We start from the raw sequence: 25,011 nt of genomic DNA, 5'->3' as shown, positions 1-25,011 counted from the left end.
CGTTCGGTCTGAGGTCTCGACGTCGTCCTCCGCCTTGGTGCCCTCGCCGTGGCGCCGCCGTCTGTCATTCCCAACATGGTCAGCAAAACAAGAGGAATCGGGAGACAACTGTTGGTCGAGAGGCTGACAGTCCTGGGCCCACCAGGTCCATGGCCTAGGTTTTGTTGTTTAACATGGGCAACCCATGACATGTTTCAACATTTTTGGGATCCAGCAGGTATCAAGCGGCCTCTGGGCCTCCCAACCTAGCTTGTCTATAACATCAGCAGCCCAAGTTATGTTTGTTTTTTCAAGACGACGCACAACTCAGTTCTGTTTTTCTATAAGAATGCAAAACTGAACCTATGTTTTCTATAAGAATGCAAAACTGAACCTATATTTATATCTTATTTTATTACATATATATAATAGAAACAACATAAGGTTTTGTTAAACCTTTCATTCGTCCAACCATTTTATAGACCTTCCCACTTCCTTTATTTTTCGTTTTCATTAATCCTATATCTGAATTTTCTCCCACTTTATTTTTTGATGTAAACTGAGTTTTCTCCCAGTACTTTTCCCTAGAACCAACTCAACTGTCCCACGTCTAGCCTAAAAAATAATAATACCCCACGTCCTATTAACTCATCAAATTAAAATGATATTTTATTTCGTAAGTTGAAAGTTCTTACAAAATAATAATAATAATTGTTTATATATAACTTGGCAAGTTAACTCCTAGTGATTGCGTACATAAGCTTGCAAAGATTTTACTGACCAATGCAGTAATAGACGTGCAATCATGTGTTTATGTTTTTATAACATTTCTTCGTCCAGCCCAACATGAAATTTTCACCCAGCCTAGCAAGTCCGCGGATTTCGAGAATGCAAATGGGCTTTAAATTCTACCACATATATAAACGGGCTGCATAGATGCTACATCATTGTTTCACCCAGCCCACCAAATGGACTAAAAACAAATGGACTGGCTGACATGTGGGCCAGTAGGTCGAAGCCTAACAAGGAGTTGGATTTACATCCAACGCCCGGCATTCTTCTTCAATCTCTCGTCTTCTTCCCCCAGCGCTGCCGGGACCGCCTGCTCCAGCCTCCGGCGTCCAGCGGCGTTGTTTTGCGCGCCTCAGCAAAACGCTACCCAGCCGACGGCCAGGCCATCCCTCCACTCCGCACCTCCTGTTATTCTTTGCCGAGTGTAGGCCCACCCCGCACCCGAACCAGTGAAGTTTCCCACTCCTCTCCGTCTGCGACTCCACTGCCGCGTCTTCCCCATCTCTGGGTCGTTCCAGTCTGGGGCCTCGCCGTCGTCCATCGCCTCGCTGCACTCGACGCGGCATGGTCAACAAACGAGAGTCATCGGAAAAGGACTCTACTTGGAGAGCCTGACGGCTGGGACCCACGAGGTCCATGGTCGCACGCAAGGAAAGTTCCTCCTTATTAAGCTGTCTCCTCCCCCTGACAGCTGGGACCCACCGGCTGTATCTTCGCACGGAATGAAGTGCCTCCTTGTTATGCGAAAAAAATTATTCCTCCCGTTGACAGCTGGGACCCGTCAGATTTGGTGGCTGACTTGTGGGCCTACTAAGCAGACGTGTACGCAGGGCTTTGTCAACTTAATCAACAAATGATTCTAGCAGCTGGACCATTGGATGTTAATCCAACAGCCGTGCTCCTTCTTCAACCTCTGTTCTTACTCCTGTCTCCCGTGGGTGGCACCGCGGCAGTGCTGCCGTGCACCCGAACCAGTCAAATTTCCCACTCCTCTCCATCTGCAACTTCACTTCTGCATCTTCCCCATCTCCGGGTCATTCCAGTCTGGGGCCTCGCCTTCGTCCACCGCCCTTGGTGCGCTTGGCACGATGTGGTCAACGTGGTCAACAACTAAGAGTCATCGGAAGATGACTGTACGTGAGAGGCTGATAGTGGGGACGCGCCACGCCCATGGACGCATGCATGCAACTGCATCCTTTTTACCGTGGAAAATAATGTTTTCTCCCCCTAACTGCTGGGACCCACCAGCTACATCTTCGCACGCAAGGAAGTGCGTCCATATTACGGGCAAAAAAATGATTCGCCCCCTGACTGCTGGGACCCACCAGCTACATCTTCGCACGCAAGGAAGGGCCTGACAGTCGGGATCCACCTAGTCGAAGCATACGTAGCGTTGTCATTCTGGTCGCGAACGTGTACGTACATATGATCGGTCTGTCTACAGGCTGCAGTGATGAACCGTGGCCGTGTAAGGAAAAGCACGTGTCGTACTAGAGGCGCACACGTAGCATGTACACGTACATACAACGGCCATGTTGCAAGAAAGTAAATACGACCACGTACGTACATACAGGCGGGGCCTCGAACGCCTACTCGCGCATACATACGGCCAGGGCTCATGTACATGGCTGTGGCTGGGTCGGAACGGAGAAACTGCATCATCGTCGTGTTCATGGGGAGGCAACGGAATGCGTCGTGTTCATCGGGAGGCAACGAAACGCATGCTATTCACCGGGAGCCAACCGGCTTGGATGGAAAAGCCGATGGAAACGAGGCCTGGCGTACCACAGAATGGAGGAAACGGCCTTGTGTTTGACCGGCCACGATGGAAACGGGATCCTGTTCATCGGGAGGGGTCTGGCGTACCGCAAAACGGAGGAAACGGACCTCCTATGGTTGAAATGGGGTCCTGTTGATCGGGAGGGGTGTGGCATACCGCGAAACGGAGGAAACAGACTTGTTGGAGCGCTATGGTCGAAACGGGGGTCCTGTTCATCGGGAGGGGTGTGGCGTACCGCAAAACGGGACTCCACGGGATACTGTTCATCTCCACCATCGACTGCCTCCACGGGCTACTGTTCATCCACCGTCGACCTCCTCCAGCCTCCACCTGCGACTGTTCATCCACGGGCTCCTGTTCATCCAGCCTCCACCGCGCGCTCCTCCACTGTCTACTGTTCAACCAGCCCTCTCCACGGGGGTCCTGTTCAACCACCCCTCCACCGGCTACTATTCAACCGGCCCTCCACTGGCTACTGTCCAACCAGCCCTCCGCGGGGTCCTGTTCATCCAGCCCTCCACGGGGTCCTGTTCATCCACCGGCTCGATCGATCGAGGTACTGTTCATCCAGCGGCAACGGCCTCTACTACCACGGGGTCCTGTTCATCCAACCCCCCACCAGGAACTGTTCATCCAAACCCCCTCAACAACGCTCACTGTTCATCCAGGGAAGGAGTCAGCAGTGTTCGATCGGCTTCAGTTAGCAGCAGTAGCGAAGGAATCACACTCGGGGTTAGTTAACAGCAAGGGATCGGTCGATCGCTCGGGTTCAGTAACGCGTAGCCTGCAGTGCAATCGCTCGGGTTCAGTTAGAGCCCAACGCCTCGCACACACGCGCGTACGTACGAGAGAAACGCGCATCGCTCGGCCCCGACCACCCACCGTAACCGGGAACTCCCCGATATTTTCCTCGCCCTCGCTTCTACCACGGGTTTTCTGTCATGGACGGCCCAAAGAATGTCATGCAGCTGCTTCTCCGGCCCGCCCAGGACGAAAAACCCATTTTCTGTCATGATTTTTTGTGATAGAAGTAGGACCCCACCACATCTATGATGATACCGGGTTTTGTCACAATTATTGTCATAGAAGTGTCATAAGTATGACAGAAAAAAAATTCGTTCGACCCAAATGTCACGGATGTGTCTTTTTTTGTAGTGCATGCATTCATAGCTTAGGATTCCCTTCGTGCTGGCACGAGGGAGGGGGGGCTGCTAGCTACTTCACACTTTGCTAGGGTGAACCTCGGTTGGGGGGGCATGCATTCATAGCTTAGGATTCCCTTCGTGCCAACACGAGGGAGGGGGCTGCTAGCTACTTCGCACTTTACTAGGTGAACCTCGGTTGGGGGGGCATGTATTCATAGTTTAGGATTCCCTTCGTGCCGACACGAGGGAGGGGGGCTGCTAGCTACTTTGCACTTTGCTAGAGTGAACCTTGGTTGGGGGCATGCATTCATAGCTTAGGATTCCCTTCGTGTCGACACGAGGGAGGGGGGCTGCTAGCTAGCTACTTCGCACTTTGCTTGGTGAACCTCGGTTGAGGGGGCATGAATTCATAGCATAGGATTCCCTTTGTGCCGACACGAGGGAGCAGGGGGCTTCTAGCTACTTCGCACTTTGCTAGCTAGGTGAACCTCGATTGGGGGGGGGGGGCATGCATTCATAGCTTAGGATTCCGTTTGTGCCGACACGAGGGGGGTGGGTGGGGGAGAGCAATACCGTGCGCTTTGCGAGATAGGTGCCACATCGAAGTTGCATTTGGTATTTGAAAATCAAACCACCCTTTTCATACATAAATTTGGTCCGCATGCAAGTGTGTTCGTGTTCTGACCCTCTCTCGCGTCATTTTTCGCCAAATTTATGAACATTAGACAAGTCAGATGACGCAACAGACAGGGCTCACTCAAACTAACCGTGTGCCATGCCGGTGCCCCTGTCACGCACACATCCGCACAGTACATTGGGCTCCACGAGGTTCCCCCTCTGAAAAATATCTGCCCCCCTCGAGGGTTTTTCTATTTCATAATGGTTGTTATCTCCGGACCGTGTGTGATGTTTCTTGTTCCCAATCCCGCCTGCATCCCTAGAAAATATCTGCCCGCCTCGAGGGTTTTTCTGTTTCATAACACACGGTTTTTATCTTCGAACCATGTGCCATGTACTATCATCAAAATTTCAATAGCCCCGGCATTTCACTCCCGCGTTTGACTCCCGTGTAGTAAAATTTTCAGTACCCACGTCATTTCTTCAAACACCCGCCCCCCTCCACACACACACACACACACCAAAACCTCCTCGAGCGTGCGCACACACACACACCCTCCCTCGCTCGAAACCCGAGGAAGGTCCCCGCCGCCGCTACCGCAAGGCCTCCATTGTCAACATCTGCGGGTTTGCCCATGCAGCTTACCCACCGCTCTCCATACCTAGGCCACCCTGAGTTTCTTAGATGATGCCTGCCAAACGCCCCCTTTCCCACAGATCCCCATCCCCATCCCCATCCCCCACTCCAGAGCGTCGTAGCCTAAGCCCGGCTACACTTCCCGTGGAGCTCTTCCCATGGGAACGAGCCCATCTGTGACAAGTGAGGAAACCCATGCATGATTTGTTTTGCCGTGCCTCTTCACAGGGGGAAACCCGTGATTTGTCTTGTCGAGTCCCGTTTGTAGTGTAGTGAGAATATGTCCAATTTTAATTGCTATATCTGGTTGTTTGTAGTATGCCTTGTTTATTTCAGTTGTTCACAGTGTGATGCTCTATATGTGCAATTATTTACGGTGCAGTACATTTCATCAATCCAGTTTTAAACATATCGATAGGAATGCATATATTTGCTTGCTGTTAAGCCTGTTATAGCTAGCATATGCCTCTTTTAAAGTTTTTTGATTGTTCGGTTGTTTGTAGTTAGCATATGTCCAGTTTCAAATGCTATCTTTGGTTGTTCGTAGTATGCCTTGTTTATTCCAGTTATTCACAACGTGATGTTCTATATGTGCAAGTATGAACTGTGCAGTTCAATTTCATTAGTACCAGTTTCAACAATACCACTAGGAATGACTACATTTGGTTGCTGCATCTTGTAGTTAACACACCTTTCCATTTTTATTTAACAATAACTAGCGTACTTAGATTGGCACAATACCAGTTTGAATGACTATGTTTGCTTGTTGTTAAGGCCTGTTGCAGTTAGCACACCTTTCCACTTGTTTTGCTTTACTAGCGTGCTTAAACCTGCACACTGAAGCTATCTTTTGGAGATTATTTTGTCTGCCATTGATAATTTTGGTTGATGTTTAGCCTGTTGTGCTTAACATGCTTCTCGATGTACCTACACATGAAAATTTTGGGAACGACTGTTGTTTTCCATCGAGGTTAGTTTCATCCCATGGCTTATATCTGCTCACTATTCAGGATATCGGTAGCTGGTACCATATAGGCCGGCGGCTGATAAGGGACTAATCGGTGAATCGGACTTTTAACTGAAAATATCTGCAACCCATTTATCGTTAGGTTAACTAGGGCCATATGTAATATATCTGAGGCTACATAGCAACATGCATTGTACTTAATGTCTAAATATGCAATCCTAGGCTACATAGCAACAAGGAAGAGTGTTACATTAATGTTCTAATGATGTCTAGATATACGTAGAAGAGCAGCTGCAGCAACAACAACAAAAACACAACCATGTTTGGATACTCAACTTAGCTAGAGGTTAGAGTTAGTTTCTAGCTCATGACTAACCCTGAACTAACTCCATCCAAAGAGTTGTTTGGATGGCAGGGTTAGATTGACAATAAATGCACTAGGAGAACTAGCTCCAATTAGCACCTCTTGGGTTGGATAGTTTTTTTGGGTGGGTTATAGATGCAACTAGCTCAAACTAGCCCTCATGTTTAGATATATTTTTCGGCTATATGAGCCCGAACTAGCTCAAACTAACTGTAACCCATGGATACAGCAGTAGTTAATCAGCTGATAATTTGTAAGAATGCACTAAAATCCTTCTGGCCCATAATATAAGATGTTAATTCATCTAATATGTGAGTATATTGGATGTTATAAGATACTCCCTTTGTTCCTAAATATTTGTCCTTTTAGAGATTTCAAATGGACTACCACATACGGATGTATATAGACATATTATAAAAGAGTGTTGTACTACATCATTGTGCAATTGTTGTTTAGCTTCTAATATTAACTTGGTGCTTTTAGGTACATATGTCATTGGTAAAGATACGCGCTTCGACCCTTTCTGCGTATGGGGCAATGAGATATCGATGAACCAGCTTCAAGTGAGGAAGCTGATAAAGATTGTTAATAAAATGGGTCCAAAGATGGCAATTAAACTATCTATTTACACTTTATCCAAGACAACAACGAACTGCAGGATGGTAAGTAAGAACTCTGCAGCCTTCTTTTTACCGCCCATAATGAGTTGTGTTAGATGACAATGTCTGATTTTTTTTCCTTTGCAGTGGTTGCCAAAGCAGTTTACTCAAGATTACCTCTCAAACTACATGATTGGTGGGCATGCAAAGGTTAAAGTATTTCTACCAGAACACGATGATTATCTAGATGTTTTCATGAAGACCGTGAAGGATGGGCGGTCGGACATCACAAGGGGTTGGACTAGAGTCGTGCGTGCCTTCTGCATGGAGGAGGGCACAATATGGGCATTCCGCTTCACCTTGTTTAGCAACCAGAATATATTTCGCCTCTTTCTTTACCATCTTTAATAGTACAAGTATACAACCGTGGTTCATCAATCTTTATTTGGTTCTTATGTAACTCTTGAACATATGTACCTATGAATCGAATAATGCATTGGTTGTTTGAACCTGATGGATATGAATAAAGCTGTAGCATACATTCAAATTCAAATTCAAATCTGATACAATTTGAAATAGCAGCAATTAAATTACGGTGAAATTACGCTCTCCAGGTTATTAAGGCACACACGGTTGGTAAAACACAAACGTTTGCGATATACACCATAATCCGAGACGGTTCACAAAGAGGAATCGTGTGCAAGCATGCACACAGTTGCCGTTTGCAAAGCGTGTGTGATGTCAGACAATATCAAAATGGTGTGGGCAAACTAAACATTTGTGTTAGTTGCCTTATCGTACATGATTCGCAACCATGAACTGTTTATGATGAAGTATGCACCGTAAACGTTCACCATAGAATAGCGTGTGCGATAGTTGGCGTGTACGACGATGTTACGACGGTATGACGTTTCATAATCCTGTCCGACACTCGTATGCCGATTAGCTAATCTTCTTAATAGTGAACCATTTGTGATGGGCCGCGCATCATACACGTTCTATAATAGTGAATCGTTTGTGATGGGCCGCACATCGTAAACGTAGCACCACAGAATACCGACTGCAATGGCAATGCGAGCAGAAACGAGTAGGAGTACTGTAGGGTCCCTATCCCCAATGGTTTCTGGGTCGTGTGGGAAGGACCCCCTATCGCCGTCACTCACTAGGCGACGGTTCCAAATGCCGTCGCGGAAAGGGGTTAAAAACCGTTTGTATAGCACCGACGTGCACCAGTGAGAGTTATGGTGGAGGGGGACATTAATGAGGAGAGAAGAGAGGTAGGAGGATGAGAGAAGAAGAGCAACAATGGTGGAGAGTGGAGAGGGAAAAGGAGGGGGGAGAGGGCAAAGTGGGGGAGAGGAGGGGGAGGGGGTGAAAAGGTGGCACCAGCCGCAACTAGTAGTAGTGCTGCTTAGCAAAAGGCGTTGCTGCTATGGGACTTAGTAGTAGCGCTTTCCAGGAAAAGCGCTACTACTAAGTGGGGCCCATTAGCAGTAGCGGCTCAATAAAATAAAGAGCTACTACTAAACTGTTAGTAGTAGCGCTGGATTTCGTACAGCGCTGCTACTACAGTTACTATCGGTGGCCTCGTCTGGTCCCACATAGTAGTAGCACGTTTTTGTTTTCTAGCGCTACTTCTATAGAGTTACTAGTAGCGTCGCCCTGGAAGAGCGGTACTGCTAACTAGCAGCAGCGGGGACTATTTTCCAGCGCTTTTACTAAGCTACTGTGTATAAGCATTTCCCTAGTAGTGGTATTTTACTCGAAGCAATATTTTTATTCATCACATACTATGAGTTTTGCTTGGAGCGTCTTGTATGATATGAGTATTTGCTTGTTTTGCTTTGTGTCTTAAGTCTTGATTCCTTGCTGGACACACCTATTTGAGAGAGCCAAAATTATGCCACGACTTGTTAGAATTGCTCTCTATGCTTCACTTAAATCTTTATGAGCTATGGAATTGCTCTAGTGCTTCACTTATATCCTTTTGAGCATGGTGTGCTTTAGTGTTTTTGAAGAAATGCTCTCTTGCTTCACTTAGATTTATTTGAGAGTTAGTAAAATTTTCAAGAAATTCTCTCTTGCTTCGCTTAAATTAATTTGAGAGAAAGAAATATTATGTTCATGATCTTCACTTATATTTGTTTGAGATTATCAAAAGCAACACATGAAAATTAGTTCCAAAGTGATAGATATCCAAGAAGGATATAATAAAAACTTTCGTGAAGATCATTGGAAAAAATAAACTTGATACCTTGTAATAGTTTTGAGATATGATGATGTGATATGTGAGTCATGTTGATGAGTAATTATGCTTTAGTAAGAATATTGGTGTTAAGATTTGTGATTCCCTATGCAAGCACGAAAGTCAATAGTCATGCAATGAAATTACATCCTACTTGTGGTGCATTATTCATTTCTTGGTTGGTCACTTCTCAATCTTTTGCTAGCCTTCATTTTGCACTAACTATGATCATGACTTGTGCATCCAAAATCCTTTAAACCAGCTTTGCCACATGAGTCCACTATACCTACCTATATGCGGTATTCTTTTGCCGTTCTAAGCAAATTGGTATGTGCCATCTCTAATTTTCAAAATAAATTTCTCTTTTGTGTGCTCGTACCGCTCGCGAGGCTGTGAGGGGTGGCCAATATTTTCCATGCAAGATGTGTTATTCTCACGATGAGTGTTTATTCACTTGTCATTGCACGAGAGTAAGGCAAAGGTATTAGGGATGCCCAGTCCCGAAATGAAAAATGAATTTACTTTATGTTGTCAAATAATAAATTCCTTGGAAAGTGTTGGTATGGAGGGCACCCGTGGATACGGTTAGCCATGGAAAGTGAAAGTATGCTTGAAAAAGGAATAAACTTTATTTTTTGTTTGGGAACCGCCTATGATATATCTAGCACGGAAAGTGTTGGGAGCTCTAAGTCGTTTTCGTTGGTGGGAAAAGTACGCCTCTCAAAATGTTTTTATCTCTCAATTTTTGCTTTGACCTCTGGAACCTCTACAAACCCCTACTTCCCTCTATGAAGGACCTTTCTTTTACTTTATTCAATTTTTATTTTTAATTTGAGTCTCCATCTTCTCTTATAAAGCACCAATCCGGGGGCACTATGATCGTACTTGAGCATTGGGTGTAGCTAATATGCGAGTGTGTTTCATGAATGGATCAATGATTCGGCATGATGGGCTAGGAATAACTTATTTTAGTGTTGATATTTTGAAAGACATGGTTGCTTGTAGATATGCTTGAGTATTTAAGTCTCATGTCAAAACTAGACTATTTCTTTGAACTATATAAAAGTCCAAATGTCCATGCTATAAAGAAAAGAATACGAGATGACATGTTAGGCATCATTCCACATCAAAAATTCTGTTTTTATCATTTACCTACTCGAGGACGAGTAGGAATTCAGCTTGGGGATGCTGATGCGTCTCCAACGTATCTATAATTTTTGATTGTTCCATGCTGTTATATTATCATTCTTGGATGTTTTATAATCATTTTATATCATTTTTTTGTACTAACCTATTGACATAGTGCCAAGTGCCAGTTGCTATTTTCTGCATGTTTTTTACATCGCAGGAAATCAATACCAAACGGAGTCCAAACGCAGCAAAACTTTTTGTGGATTTTTTGGACCAAAAGACATCCAGTGGGCCGGAGAAGCGCCTGGGGGGGTGCTCTGAGGGGAGCACAACCCACCAGGGCGTGCCTGGAGGCCCAGGCGCGCCCTGGTGGGTTATGGCCACCTCGGGTGGCTCCCGAACTGACTCTTTGCTCTATAATATTCCAGTAACCCTAGGGGAGTTGATGAAAATCAATTCCAACCGCGGTAGGGTCCAGAACCACCAAATCCAATCTAGACACCATCACGGAGGGGTTCATCATGTCCATTGGTCCCTCTCCGATGATGCGTGAGTATTTCCTTGTAGACCTACGGGTCCGTAGTTAGTAGCTAGATGGCTTCCTCTCTCTCGTTTGATTATCAATACAATGGTCTCTTGGAGATCGATATGATGTAACTCTTTTTGCGGTGTGTTTGCTGGGATCGGATGAACTTTGAGTTTATAATTAGATCTATCTTTTTATCCATGAAAGTTATTTGAGTCTTCTTTGATCTTGTATATGCATGATCGCTTATAGCCTCGTATTTCTTCTCCGATATTTGGGTTTTGTTTGGCCAACTTGATCTATTTATCTTGCAATGGGAAGAGGTGCTTTGTGATGGGTTCGATCTTACGGTGCTTGACCCCAGTGACAGAAGGGGAACCGACATTTATGTATTGTTGCCATTAAGGATAACTAGATGGGGTCTATTTCTACATAAATAGATCTTGTCTACATCATGTCATCATTATTATTGCATTACTCCCTTTCCCCATGAACTTAATACACTAGATGCATGCTTGATAGCGGTTGATGTGTGGAGTAATAGTAGTAGATGCAGGCAGGAGTCGGTCTACTAATCTTGGACGTGATGCCTATATAATGATCATTGTCTGGATATCGCCATGATTATTTGAAGTTCTATCAATTGCCCAACAGTAATTTGTTTACCCACCGTTTGCTATTTTTCTCGAGAGAAGCCACTAGTGAAATCTACGACCCCCAGGTCTCTTTCTCATTATATTTGCCTTTGCGATCTATTTTATTTGCTTTTATTTTCAGATCTATTAAACCAAAAATACAAAAATACCTTGCTGCACTTTATTTTATTTGACGTTCAATCTATCAAATTATTACAACTCTCTCATGTCCATTTGCCAATTTCTGGTGCTATTACCCGAAAAGGATTGACAACCCCTTTAACACGTCGGGTTGCGAGTATTTGTTATTTGTGTGCAGGTGCTGTTTACAGAGTGTTGCTTGGTTCTCCTACTAGTTCGATAACCTTGGTTTAATCACTGAGGGAAATACCTAGCATCGATGTGCTGCATCATCCCTTCCTCTTTGGGGAAATACCGAGGTAGTCTAGCAGACATCAGGCTTCTCTCTTAAAAGAAAACATACGACGGGTAAAAAATTACAGTTGAGCAATTGATAGAAAAGCGCATAGTTATGACGATATCTAAGGCAATCATCATGAATACAGGCATCACGTTCATGAAAAGTAGACTGACTCCTGCCTGCATCTAGTACTATTACTCCACACATCGACCGCTATCCAACATGAATCTAGAGTATTAAGTTCATAAGAACGGAGTAACGCCTTAAGCAAGATGACATGATGTAGAGGGATAAACTCAAGCAATATGATATAAACCCCATCTTTTTATCCTTGATGGAAACAATACAATACGTGCCTCGCTACCCATACTATGTCACTGGGTGAGGACACCGCAAGATTGAACCCAAAACTAAGCACCTCTCCCATTGCAAGAAAAACAAAATTTAGTTGGCGAAACCAAACCGATAGTTCCAAGAGAAATACAAAGATATCTTAATCATGCATAAAAGAGTTCAGAGAAGACTCAAATTATATTCATAGATAATCTAATCATAAATCCACAATTCATCAGATCTCAACAAACGCACCGCAAAAGAAGATTACATCGGATATAACTCCAAGAACATCGAGGAGAACATTGTATTGAAGATCAAAGAGAGAGAAGAAGCCATCTAGCTACTAGCTAGGGCCCCTTAGGTCTGTGCTATACTACTCATGCTTCATCAGAAGGGCAACAAGGTTGATGTAGAGGCCCTCCGTGATTGAATCCCCCTCCGGCAGAGTGCCGGAAAAGGCCCCAAGATGGGATCTCACGGGAACCGAGGCTTGCGGCGGCTGAAAAATATTTTGGTGGACAATTATGATGTTTGGGGAATATTTGAGAATATATAGACCTGGAATTAGGGTTAGGGGACTCCCGAGGGGCACACAAGGTCGCAATGGCTCTTGCCACTCCTTATTCCATAGTCCATCCACTTGTACGCGTCGGTGCTAAACAAACGGTTTTTAACCCCTTTCCGCGACGGTGTTCGGAAGTGTCACCTAGTGAGTGTGGGCGATAGGGGGGGGTCCTTCCCACATGACCCTGAAACCGTCGAGGATATGCCCTCCTGGCACACACGCTCGGCAAAATGAGGTTGCGTGCGACCGGCAAGCACTCAAATACAGAAATACGTACAATAGTGCTAAAAATACAATTATACAGGCGAAATCATTTTCGATCGTAAGTACATCCCACACAGTCAGTCACCGCTAAATGTTTCCGTTTGTATATACATCCCACACAGTCACTCCAAGGAAAACGTTTGCGCAAGGTGGCGTAATGCAAACCGTTTTCAAGAGAATGTCGTGTGTGATTGTTCATTGATCCAACACGGTTTATTCCTAGAAACTCTGTGCGTTGCCTGAGGTCATCGCCCACGGTGTTTTCTCATTAACCGTTTGCAATAGGAAAACCGCTAATTGCCCTATTATTAATAATCCATTTACTAATCTAATTGACATTCATATTAAGCACATAATATATTCCATTTCCATATTAAGGAAGCAGGATTTCATAATTGAAATACATCGGAGTACAGAACTACACTAGTAGGAAGTTTCACATGCAACATCAAGAACCTTTCGAAATTAGCATCATAGACGGTACATAGAGAGATGCATCTCATCTGGAAAATTGCTGAAGCGGAAGGCGAATATTGAGCCTTCATTCATGTTGAAGGTCTTTGCAACTTTAGGCCAGTGCCTGTGGATGATTGACCGTTCATCCTTTGACCTCTTCAGGAACACTTTTTAATATTGAACCATGGGTGTTGTATGAAAACTTTCCTCGCCTCCTGACCACAGAGGTGGTTTGGGAGGTAATCATCAGTGAAGCCTGAAAACAAGGATGTGCATAAATATCTTCTCTATATTGGAAATGGGGTAAAGGAATAAAAAAAGGCAAGGTATAATAGTTAGTACCGTGTTGTAAACCTCAGTGCTTCCCATTGTTTCCATGCAACACATATAAGGTAGTTAATGATCAAGTTAAGTAAGGGTTCACATGCTATCAGTAAAATATGTTGATGAAAAATAAACACATTGCAGATTCATCAGATTAATTGAAGCCACATGGAAAACCCATTTATCCAAACCAAGCATGATTAAGAACTAGGAAATATAGCACTTCTATATGTTTCTCATGTATTAAGTGCAGCCAAACTCGATTTATTCCTCACATGGTATACAATAAGAGAATGCAGCCACATCAATTGAACATCGCATTGCAGAATTGAACCAAGCAGTTAACTAAACACCACAACAAATGAACCAAACGTTAACTGAGCACCACATTGCACAATATAACATACTCCTAATAGAAGATCAGACCGTTAACCAAACCAAGCATGCTTAACAACTTGGAAATATAGCAATTGTATTTGTTTCTCATGTATTTAGTACAACCAAATTTGATTTATTCCTCACATGGTATACAATAACAGAATGCAGCCACAACAATTGAACATCGCATTGCAGAATTGAACCAAGCAGTTAACTAAACACCACAACAAATGAACCAAATGTTAACTGAGCACCACATTGCACAATATAACATACTCCTAATAGAAGATCAGACAGTTAACCAAACCAAGCATTCTTAACAACTTGGAAATATAGCAATTGTATTTGTTTCTCATGTATTTAGTACAGCAAAATTCGATTTATTCCTCACATGGTATACAATAACAGAATGCAGCCACAACAATTGAACATCGCATTGCAGAATTGAACCAAGCAGTTAACTAAACACCACAACAAATGAACCAAACATTAACTGAGCACCACATTGCACAATATAACATACTCCTAATAGAAGATCAGACAGTTAACCAAACCAAGCATGCTTAACAACTTGGAAATATAGCAATTGTATTTGTTTCTCATGTATTTAGTACAGCCAAATTTGATTAATTCCTCACATGGTATACAATAACAGAATGCAGCCACAATAATTGAACATCCCATTGCAGAATTGAACCAAGCAGTTAACTAAACACCACAACAAATGAACCAAACGTTAACTGAGCACCACATTGCACAATATAACATAGTCCTAATACAAGATCAGATAGTTAACCAAACCAAGCATGTTTGACAACTTGGAAATATTGCACCCTGAAGAATTGAACATCACATTTGCAGAATTGAACCAAGAAGTTAACTGAACACCACATTGCACGACATATATAACATATACACTATAGTAGAAGATTGCATGGTAAAAGTAGATAGCACAATTCACTAGAATTTGTTAAGGAAAGGCAGTAGCTAGCAAACTGAACATGGGTCCTTATAGTGAGCTAATAAGACAAGCTACTCCTCATTGTCGGAGATATCGATGATGATTGGCTCCTTGGACATGGAAGAATGTGAGGCCTTCGCATCGTGGGTGCCCTCGTTGTAGTGGTGAGTTGCCTGAGCCGCTCTGGGCACCAACCTGCTGGCTCTCGAGATGAGGTAAGCACGTGCATGCTGAGAAAACACCTCGTAGTCTTCGTCGAAGGCACCGACGGTGGCCTCGAGAAAACGCCACGAACTGTCATTTGAAGTAGCCAACCGCGTCACGACGTCGGTGCACGAGGCGTCAACGGTGGCCTCAACGGCGAGTGAGGGAGTCCTGGATTAAGGGGTCCTCGGGCGTCCGGCCTGTTAGCCATGGGCGGGACTGATGGGCTGCGAAGATACGAAGACCGAAGACTGCACCCGTGTCCGGATGGGACTCTCCTTGGCGTGGAAGGCAAGCTTGGTGATCAAATATGTAGATTCCTTTCTCTGTAACCGACCTTGTGTAACCCTAGATCCTCCCGGTGTCTATGTAAACCGGAGGACTTAGTCCGGGAGGGAGACTCAATACCATAGTCATACAGGCTAAACCTCTAGGGTTTAGCCATCTCGATCTCGTGGTAGATCAACTCTTGTAATATTCATATTCATCAAGATCAATCAAGCAGGAAGTAGGGTATTACCTCCATAGAGAGGGCCCGAACCTGGGTAAACATTGTGTCCCCCGTCTCCTGTTACCATCATCCTTAGACGCACACTTCGGGACCCCCTACCCGAGATCCGCCGGTTTTGACACCGACATTGGTGCTTTCATTGAGAGTTCCACTGTGTCGTCCTCAGAAGGTTGATGGCTCCTTCAATCATAAACAACGATGCTATCCAAGGGGAAACCTTCCTCCCCGGACAGATCTTCGTGTTCGGCGACTTCGCACTGCGGGCCAACTTGCTTGGCCATCTGGAGCAGATCGATAGCTACGCCCCTGGCCATCAGGTCAGATTTGGGAGCTTGAACTACGTCGCGGATATCCGTGGAGACTTGATCTTCAACGGCTTTGAGACCACGGCAGTCGCTCCCTGTCCCTACGGTGAACATGACCTAAATCTGTCACCGGTCCGTACTCAGGAAATTGCACCTGTAACTACTCCGGCCCTAGATCTAGAGCAGACTGCGCCATCCTAGGACGGGAAGCTCAACCCCACCACAGAGGCCGCGGATTCCGCGGCGTTGGAGCCGCACACAGACTTAACCTCATGCGATATCTTTGTCACCGGAACTCCGGACTCGTCTCCGGTTATAAGCTCCAAACCATGCGTGTTCACGGACGCCGAGCTTGATCAGTTATCGATCTTCAAATTCGACGCAGCAGATGTCTTCCGACAATCGCCTTTTGGCGTTGTTCTAAACTCATTAAAAAATCTGTCCTTGGCGGGAGACTCACAGCCGAACTATGTCCGGTTTGAACTGGAGGCTGATGACGGGGAATTTCGTTTCCCACCCGCCACCCACTACATAGCCACTATCGAGAACTTAACCGACGTGCTTGATTACGACTCCGAAGACATCGACGGTACGGACGACGATGCCGGAGAGGAGGAGGCCCAAAACCCGTCGTCCACCAGACGATGGACGGCCACTTCCGCATATGACGTATACATGGTGGATACACCTAAAGAAACTAACAACGATGACAAAGAGGGTCCAGTTGAGGACAAACCTCCTGAGACACAGTCCAGATGCCGGCGTCAGCGGCGCCGCTCTAAGTCACGTCGTGCAAAAGACAACAACACCGGCACCGGAGAAGACAATACTTCGGACGATGCCGAAGACAATGAAGACCCTATTGGGATAATCTCCGAACAGGATGAACGGGAAGACGTGCACGTTAGCCCCGATGAACAGGCCATACATGAAGACTCGGAGGATAGTAATTATCTTCCGCTCTCCGAGGATGAGGAGAGCCTCTGCAACGAGGATTTCATCATGCCTGAGGAACCTCTCGAGCAGGAGCGCTTTAAACGCCGGCTAATAGCCACTGCAAGGATCCTGAAAAAGAAGCAGCAGCAGCTTCAAGCTGACCAAGACCTGCTCAATGATAGATGGACCGAAGTCCTAGCCGCCGAGGAATACGACCTTAGTGGTCCAGTCAGATGTTACCCGAAGCGCACATTGCTGCCTCAGTTCGATGGCGAGGCGCTGGAGCCCATACCACTATCGCGCAACGCGGCTGACCGGCCGCCACGCGGTCGGGATAACTCGACAACTCAAGCCGAACACCGGACCACCCCACCACGCCGTAAAGGAAGGGATAAAACAGCTCGGGGTCACACATACGACCTTCGACAGGACCTGGATAGTAGAGCAGGACATACAAGACCGATCTACGGATCGCGAGGACGTGCCTCGATACCTGACGACGGCTACCTATTCGGACGTGACAAACCTAGCCACGCCCGGGCCGAAAACCGCAAACGGACTCCATCGGAGGTACATCGCAGTGTGGCCCAATACAGAGGCGCCGCACACCCTCTTTGCTTCACAGACGAAGTAATGGAGCACGAATTCCCAGACGGGTTTAAACCCATGAATATCGAATCATATGACGGAACAACTGATCCCGCGGTATGGATCGAGGACTTCCTCCTCCATATCCACATGGCCCATGGCGATGACGTCCATGCCATCAAATACCTGCCACTAAAACTCAAAGGACCAGCTCGAACTGGTTAAACAGTCTGTCGGAAAACTCTATTGACGGCTGGGAGGACTTGGAAGACGCCTTCCGCGACAACTTCCAAGGAACATATGTCTGGCCACCAGATGCCGATGACTTAAGTCACATTGTCCAGCAACCCGGAGAGTCAGCCAGGAAGCTCTGGACTAGGTTCTTAGTTAAAAAGAACCAAATCGTCGATTGTCCGGACGCGGAAGCCCTAGCGGCCTTCAAACACAGCGTCCGAGACGAGTGGCTCGCCCGCCACCTCGGTCAAGAAAAACTAAAATCCATGTTAGCCCTTACCGCTCTGATGACTCGCTTTTGTGCGGGAGAAGACATCTGGCTCGCTCGTAGAAGCAACAACACCAGCGATTCGGGCACTTCCGAGGTCCGAGACGGCAATGGCAAGCCACGACGCAGTGAGCACAAGCGCCGCAATGACAATGAAAGGACGCGCAATACAGCGGTCAACACCGGATTCAGCGGTCCCAAACCCGGTCAACGGAAAAAGCCATTCACGGCGGACAGAGACGGACCATCCAATTTAGACAGGATATTGGATCGACCCTGCCAGATTCACGGCCACCCTGACAAACCAGCTAATCATACCAACAGAAACTGTTGGGTCTTCAAGCAGGCCGGCAAGCTTAACGCCGAACACAAGGGGAGGAGGCCGCCCGGTGATAGCAATGACAAAGAGACTCACCAACAAAATACCGGGGGTCAGAAGCAATGTCCCCCCGAAGTAAAAACAGTGAACATGGCATACGCGACACACACTTCTACAAGGGAGCACGTGAAGCACTCCCTCCGGACTGAAGATCATACTGCGGCCACTTCAGTACGAAATAATCTTATTAAACCGCATACTTGTAGGCCATTAAGCCACCAGTCTCCATTGAACAGGATCGACCAATCCAGGAGCAGAAATAGCGGTTCAGCTTCCGCCGTCCACCTCATATACCTGCGAAATTTGTATCGCGCATACATAACTATACACTTAAGATACCCTGGGCATCGGCGGAAGCACAATACAGACAAACCTGCAAGCATTTCTGTAACCTTTTCTCTCTAAATTACTCTTTCTTTCTTTTAAAACAGGTGATGCAAAGGACAAACATCTAACTGACTCTATCGGAGTTCGGATCCGCACACGCACCTAAGGGGCTATTTCCATCAAGGAATCCCCTCGCCGAGGACAGGCGACGCAGGCGTGCGACAGGAGGTCCAAAATAACTTTTTGTAGACCGCACTCTTTATTTCGAGCCTGTAATATGCCTTTTTCCTCCGCCTTCGACCCCGGACATGTCAAATAGGCGGGTTTGTGGTCTTTTCATCTATAAAGTAACCATTGGCATATCACTTAGGTCCCAGTAAACATAATCCGCATTCAGCATTCATTTCTTTTTCAAAAAATGAATTTGGCTCCTATGGTTGTTTCACACACATACCTCGGCATAACTTGCCAGGGGCTCGGTATGGGAACAAATGAGATGCCAACAAAGTCCGAACAGCTTTTTAGCGTACTTCGGCGTCGCGAGTTTGGCCTTATATGCATCAGCTCCGAATCATGTCTTGGGTCAATAGTTGGTTGCCCGGCTCCTGTGCTTGCTACATTATGTTCCGCTCTATTGGCTAGGGTAGTAAAGGGAGAACTACTGTGATTGTGCTTCCGGTTCATCTGGTCAAGCACCTCAGTAGAGAAAGTCGAAAACTGACTATCATGATACTACGAGAGCTGGTCAACCACTCGATGACTTATCGGAATCTTTCGCGATTCCCTCCGTATTATACGAAGGACCTTTTTCTTCAGGTCATATATGTAACGCACCATATTGGAATAAGCCGTACACATACCAGGGGCTATATCGTAGTCCCCCCTATAAAACTCCTATGGCTAAGTGAAAGTGTTAACGCCCTATAGTCCGATTGCCTCGTTCACCGCCTTGACACCTCCTTCACGGACCAAGACGTTGGGTCAAGAGTGCTCACATGCTTTTCCGAACACCCCTGTATTTCCTACGAGGGGGCTGAAGCCAACGACTGGAAAACTTTCAGATCATATACAAACGGCCGCACAGGAGGAACAAAAGCCTTTAGGCAAAACTAAAATATAGACTGATTATAAAAATTGTCTTTTACAACTCGCATACACTTCACTCAAATATTATGCCTTTCGAACCTTGACCCTCTATCAACCGGGCAGCCTCTAAGACGTCCTCAAAATAATGCTCTGGTGCATGATGGTCCTTGCCCTTGGGTGGACCCTTCGCTGCAACGTCGATGGCCTTCATCTTCCCCCAGTATGTCTTGACACGGGCAAAGGCCATCCGTGCACCTTCAATGCATGTCGGCCGCTTAACGGCGTCGATACGTGGCACCGCATCAGCAAGCCGCTGCACCAAGCCAAAGTAGCTATACGGAATAGGCTCAGTCGGCCACAGCTGGATTATGACGTTCTTCATGGCAGCGCCGGATATCCTATGAAGCTCGACCCATTGGGACATCTGTTCATTCAGCAGCAGAGGGCGTTTTGATGCACCAAACTGTGACCAGAAAAGCTTCTCCGTTGCATATCCTCTTGCGCTTGGTAAAACTGCGCCGCATCGGAAGAACTCTTCGGCAAGTCCAAAAACACGTCTGGAGAGATCCACACTTGGTTAAGCTGAGCATAATTCGGATCGCCAAACTTAGTCTGTAATAAAAAGGGCTTACCAGCCGCAATCTCCCCAGCTTGCCGGATCTCCTCATGGGCCGCCCTAGATTCGGACCGCGCTTCTTTCGCCTCTCGCAAGGCCTTATCAAGATCAGCCGTTTTGGCTTTGTTCTCCTTCTCAAGGAATTCACAGCGGCTAGCAGCATTTTTTAGTTCGAGCGCCATCGTGGATATTTTCTCCTCGTCTTGGTGCCGAGCAGCTTGTTCGGCCTTTAGCTCGGCCGATGCCTTTTCGGCAGCCGCATTACTAAATCGGGCCTGCTCCTTGGCCCGGGCTAGCTCCGCCCGAAGAATCTCAACGGCGGCGGCACCATCTGCAGCCATGCATATCCCAGTATGCAATTTTCAGTGTCATGCTTATATTACAAACACGTATGTGTAATGACTGCTTCAAATACATACCTTGCGACTCGTCAAGACGCCTATTGAATAACGCAATATCATCCCCTGCCACATCAAGCTTCCGCTGCAGCTCGACAACTTCTGTAGTCGGGGCAGTCGTCCGGGGAGAAACAGCCTGTGTTCCAATTAACCGGATTATTCCCTGAGCATATCTTTTTGATCCTCTGATCGCCTCCCATGGGAAGCCAACCCGAGTCTCAGGGGCTAATATCTATACACAGGTGCATTTTGCGAAAAAATACAGTTGAGAATATTACATCACAAACCTCGAAGCCTCTTAGCAGGCTCACGAAGGCTTCATTCAATCCGCTCTTCACGGACAGAATCCTCTCAACCACCGTACCCATCAAGGTACGCTGTTCCTCTAAGACGAACGATTGCTGCAGCATACCCCTCAACATATCCGGTGCTGCCGGATCTTCGGAAGCCGCTGTAGGAACATGGCCTTCCCTTGAAGGAATCCGTTTACTCGTCTCCAGAATCATCTCCGGCTGTAAATCGGATAGTCCGGGGCCTTCATTGTCGGCCCCCGAACCTCGGGCGATGGGGGTCCACCTTCGGGTAATGTCTTCTTCATCTCTCGGGCGGCTTGTTGATCGGGAGAAACCCTCCGGGACGACACTTCTAAGTCGTCCGCCTTATTGGGCGAGGAGGCCAGGGGAGGCGTCTCGCTTTCCATCATCTCCGGGAGAAGATCTCCCGAGGAAGAGGATAGTTGAGGAAAACTGTGCGCCAAACTGCGAAGATATATATATATATATTACATGTTACTTCGGTAACAGGAAAGGAACGGGATGTGCTTAAAGCCCCCTGGTTCACTTACGATTTGGTCGAAGACTTGTCCTCACGGCGGAGCTGTGCGACGGTGTCGCCTTCCAATCCCGAACCGCCTGACGATGGCATTCTGCCTCTCTTGGGAGCCTTTTCCTCCCAACCTTCGGAGGCGGCCCTTTTCTTGCCGTGGGGAGAAGGGATGCTTGCTTCTCCTTCACCTTTGTCTTCGGGCAAGGGAAACTTCGATTTCTCCGGACTTGGTGTCTAATTTACCTTCGGAATGAAGGCCACCTCTGGTCTTCCCGCTCTCCACCTTGCCCTCCTCCACCGGTGCCTGGAACGGTGCCGGTGCCAGCATCCTTGTTAGCACGAGGTCCACTGAGTCTTCGGGAAGGGGGGCCGGACACCTAATCCGTTCCGCTTTCTTTATCCAGCCCTAGAAAGAGATGTTTCGCTCAGTGTCTTACTACAGGATACCTGACTAAGAGGTGTTCAGCGGGCGGGTGCTTACTGCGGTATCCGGATGGTTGCAGTCAAGGCCGATGTCTTCGGTGGTATCCGGCCACTGTTTTTGTTTCGTGAAAAATAATCTCCACATCCCTTTGTGTGTAGTACCAAAGAAGTGTTGAAGTGTCCGTGGCCCTTCGGGATTAAACTCCCACATGCGGAGAGGTCGTCTCTGGCACGGCAAGGTCCGACGGACCAGCATTACTTGAATAACGTTGATGAGATCAATGTCCCTCTTGAGGAGGCTTCAGATGCGGCTCTGCAGAGTCTGCACCTCGTCAACTGATCCCCAGTCCAATCCCTTATTAATCCATGATGCGAGCTGAGTCGGAGGGCTGGATCGAAACGCAGGCGTGGCCACCCACTTGGAACCACGAGGCTCAGTGATATAGAACCACTCCCGCTGCCATAAATCGGAAGATTCTGTGAAGGATCCTTTTAGCCAAAGAGCACTATTAAGCTTGCTCACTGTGGCACCACCGCACTCCGCCTGCTTCCCCTCTATCACCTGCGGCTTCACATTGAAGGTCTTGAGCCACAAGCCGAAGTGTGGAGGTATCCGGAGGAAGGCCTCACACGTGACGATGAACGCCGAGATGAGAAGAACAGAGTTCGGGGGCAGATCGTGAAAATCCAGCCTGTAATAGAACATGAGCCCATGGACAAAGGGATTAAGGGCGAATCCTAACCCTCGGAGGAAGTGGGATACGAACACGACCCTCTCGCCGGATCTGGGGGTAGGGATAACCTGCCCTTCAGCAGGGAGCCGATGGAGGATTTCTGCGATCAGATATCTTGTCGCCCTAAGCTTCGCAATATCCTCCTCTGTAACAGAAGAAGCCACCCACCGGCCTTGAAGGCTGGATCCGGACATGACTGAGGCTTGTGGCGATCGAAACTTGGGTGTTAGAACTCGAGGTAGTGAAGGCTGAGGAAGAAGCAAGCGTGGAAGAGAGAGACGGGTCTGCACCCCTTTATAAAGGTTGTGAGTATCGAACGCCTCCTCCCGGGCCTTCAAACTTGCCTATTCCCAAGGAGTTGTACCCAAGAGACGGTTGGGTTACCCACATCCGTGTTAATAAGAATCCCTTAATAAGGGGACACGATCTCAACTTGGATAAGATGTGCCAATAAAGCCGCACCTCAAAACGCGGGGTGGCAGGCCAACAAATGGTTCAAAATAATGACCAGGTGGTGACGTGGCATCACGCTATGAACAGTTGTTAGTGGATTGGACTTATAAATTATTATGCCCTCTGCGGAAATATAGGAAACTCATCTTGCAGAGCCGGACACGTTCGTTACGTCTGAAGACCATTGTGGATTATTCGAAAAGGGGAACCCACCTTGCAATGCCGAAGACAAATCTGCGCGCCGGACTCCTCGTCATTGAAGCCAGGTTCACGGGCTACTGAGGGAGTCCTGGATTAAGGGGTCCTCGGGCGTCCGGCCTGTTAGCCATGGGCCGGACTGATGGGCTGCGAAGATATGAAGACCGAAGACTGCACCCGTGTCCGGATGGGACTCTCCTTGGCGTGGAAGGCAAGCTTGATGATCAAATATGTAGATTCATTTCTCTGTAACCGACCTTGTGTAACCCTAGATCCTCCCGGTGTCTACATAAACCGGAGGACTTAGTCCGGGAGGGAGACTCAATACCATAGTCATACAGGCTAGACTTCTAGGGTTTAGCCATCTCGATCTTGTGGTAGATCAACTCTTGTAATATTCATATTCATCAAGATCAATCAAGCAGGAAGTAGGGTATTACCTCCATAGAGAGGGCCCGAACCTGGGTAAACATTGTGTCTCCCGTATTCTGTTACCATCATCCTTAGATGCACAGTTCAGGACCCCCTACCCAAAATCCGCCGGTTTTGACACCGACAATGAGGTGCTCCTCCAAGATCTGGGGGTCGGCTCGACGACGCGTGCGGCTGTGATTTGTTTCTCCGCTGCCAAATGCTCCTTGAGGTCCTAGCTATATTGCGTGCACCATGGCTTAGGCCGGCGCTTATTTGGTGGAGGGGTCGGTGATTTGGGTGGAAGGTGTCGCGCTCGCGCCGGCGGTCGGGGCATGTGGGATGTGGAAGGAGGAGGGGGATGGGGGTCGAGTGTGGTTTACCTGCCTGGATAGGCAAGGCCGAGCAGCATGTAGGAGGGTCACCGGTGAGGAGGCAGCGCTGCAAGCAAGGAGTGAAGGTTTCAACTTGGAAAGGAAGGCGGAAACAGGGGAAATGTGGCTTTTGGTAAGGGGGAGGGGCGGGGAGGTCCGCGGAAGCCAAAATTTTTGAATCGCTTCAGCGAAAAAACTGGCGCGCAAAGTGTCATCAGACACGGTCCCTTATTCAGAGCGGGCTATGGACTGTAGTCGTCGCACCTTCTCGCGTAAGCCGTATGCGTACTATACTCTGACGGTGCTCCAAGATATTTTGTGTTGCATCTCACACGGTTGGTTATAATAAACTGTGTGGGATCTACTTGATTTTTCGTCTTGATTTGAATTACATAATGGGGTCACAGCGGCCATGGACGGTGTTTGAATTGCTAGACCTTTTATCTGCAGTGATCATAAAAGAATTGGAATTATTCAGGGTTCATTTGGACATTTTTATGCATTAACCGAGTTTTCAATGCATTTATGTGCATAATTAAAATTTGAACTACATGCACATGCTCCAGTGCATATAAATTGGTTGAAAAATCAAATCTTTGTCCTTGGGTGCATGCTTAG

Source organism: Aegilops tauschii, chromosome 7 (assembly GCF_002575655.3).
Source record: "Aegilops tauschii subsp. strangulata cultivar AL8/78 chromosome 7, Aet v6.0, whole genome shotgun sequence".
Taxonomy (NCBI): Eukaryota; Viridiplantae; Streptophyta; class Magnoliopsida; order Poales; family Poaceae; genus Aegilops; species Aegilops tauschii.
The sequence above is the reverse complement of the archived record's forward strand: the minus strand, read 5'-3'. Positions refer to the sequence as shown.